Consider the following 2,108-nt stretch of genomic DNA (forward strand, 5'->3'; position numbering starts at 1 on the left):
GGGGTGGACTTACCCAGTTATAGGAAATATACATAGCCATTTTCTCCACCATCCCAGTTTTTCCTCTATTGTCTCCTCCCACGTTCCTTCTCCTTGACCCATGTGATTCCCCATGAACAAACAAATCTAGTTTCAAAACCATACTAGCAGTTAAATTCAATATAGTCCAGTGCCAACTGTGTGTATATTCTATTTGGGAGGTGGTTAGTTGGGTAACTAGGCCTGTACAGACGGCCCAATAAAGCTGCTTTGGGTCACTTGGGAATGCTGTTCAAATATGCATCATCCTAAAGTCTGGAAGCCCACCAAAGCAGCTCCATTCCTTATACTGAGGTGGCCTTGGCACCGGACTCTGGACGCATGGCAACATTAAACAGCAACTCCAAAGTGATCCCAAGCTTTATTTTGGCCTGTCTGTACTGGCCCAATTCACCAGTTCAAGTTTCCAATGAACTATAGTACCAAAAGCAGGGGAGAGATAAGTAGCGCCTCAGGGCAGGTATGAGTGCCATGCTTTTGAAGATGAGGTCATGCCATCTTGGCCATTTTGATGATTAAGAAAAATAAATTTCGTCCCACACACATATATGGACTTTACAGGTGCCCAATGAGAAGAACAAATTCTTCTTATACAACGTAATTTTAAAGCAAATCTTCACTGGCAAGAAAAGTGATTTTACTCCCTGAAATCATATCAATGGATTAAAAAGAGATTAGGAAATTAAAGGATTTTTTCTTGTACCAAACACTGCAAGTCATTAAATTAAATAACCACTAATTATTTGGTACCCAGATCTACTGAACAATATAGCAGCAACTACCTCACATCACTCATCATCATCATCATCATCATCAATCATCATCATCATCATTTATAGGGCTGTAGATATCTTTTGAGATTTTTAAGTAATGATAAGTAATGGTATAGTATTGAAGGATGGCATTCAACAATTTTGTTTGATGTATTAATAACTGACTTGCATGGTATTAGTATCGGACAGTGGTCAACTGTTTTCATACCATCTATTATGTCGTTAAAAAATTAGTAGGATGTCAACGATCAATGGACATTCAAAGAGTCCTGTTGCAACAAGATCAGTGCAAAATTCAAAAGTGTTGTGCATTTCAGATTATTTGCAATGTTGATTGAGAACATTAGGAGGAACTTCCTGACAGTAAGGGCTGTTCGACAATGGAATGCACTTCCTCGGAAGGTGATAGAGTCTCCTTCCTTGGAGGTCTTTAAACAGAGGCTGGATGGCCATCTGTCGGGGATGCTTTGATTTGGATTTCCTGCATGGCAGGGGGTTGGACTGTTTGGCCCTAGTGGTCTCTTCCAACTCTATGATTCTATGACTCTATGAGGTGCTGTTCTCAGTTAACAGCAAATGGGAGGTAGAGGGAATAGCAGCTTGGGAAAGAGTGCAATTTTTGGCAAGAAAATGCAGTTGAGAGGAAAAGATTTAACTGCCTCCCATGTCATGACCCAAACCAGGATCGCACATGGCTGCTTCTTCAAGGAAGAGTGTGAGTACACAGTTCAACGCATATTTAAACATGCAATGTAACATATGGTTTGAGGTTTTCTATCCATGCTGGGATTAGAGTATAGCTATGTTTGAGAAAATCAGATGGCATGCCTCTTTCAACACAAGACTGTTCAGGTGGGGTGGCTAAGTCTGAGAAGAGGAAGATTAAGTTCAACTAGACCTTTTATTCTGGTGGTGAGTATTGTGTGTAGCCATCTGAGTTCCTTCTTCACACACCCCAGTCCTTTTGAGCAGCATTTTGGAAATGTTGTTGTTGTTTCGAGGCTATAGCTCACCTTGGCCATGCTGGCTGGAGACCATGCTGGTTGTGCATTCTGGGTGCTGTAGTCTTAAAAAGTAGCCTTCTTAAACTCTTGTCTCTGAGAAATCAAAGGCATACCCTCTTACATTTCCCCAATGTCACATGTGGCTACACAACATCAGAATGTGGTCAAGATGGCATAAGCTATTAATGAAAGAAGATTCACAAGCTAGGAGAGGCTGCTGTAGTTTGATTTAAATTAAAGCTACTGGGAAGGGCAAGATTCTGCCCTTCATCTCCTCTCCCACCTCAGTTGA

General features: G+C 41.2%; 1 pseudogene; it reads right to left on the reverse strand.

The window, feature by feature from the left end:
- LOC121927070 overlaps positions 1-1,850 on the reverse strand; it is a 7,787-nt pseudogene extending 5,937 nt beyond the window's left edge.
- Between the last annotated feature and the right edge of the window lie 258 nt (positions 1,851-2,108).

Source organism: Sceloporus undulatus, chromosome 1 (assembly GCF_019175285.1).
Source record: "Sceloporus undulatus isolate JIND9_A2432 ecotype Alabama chromosome 1, SceUnd_v1.1, whole genome shotgun sequence".
Lineage (NCBI taxonomy): Eukaryota > Metazoa > Chordata > Lepidosauria > Squamata > Phrynosomatidae > Sceloporus > Sceloporus undulatus.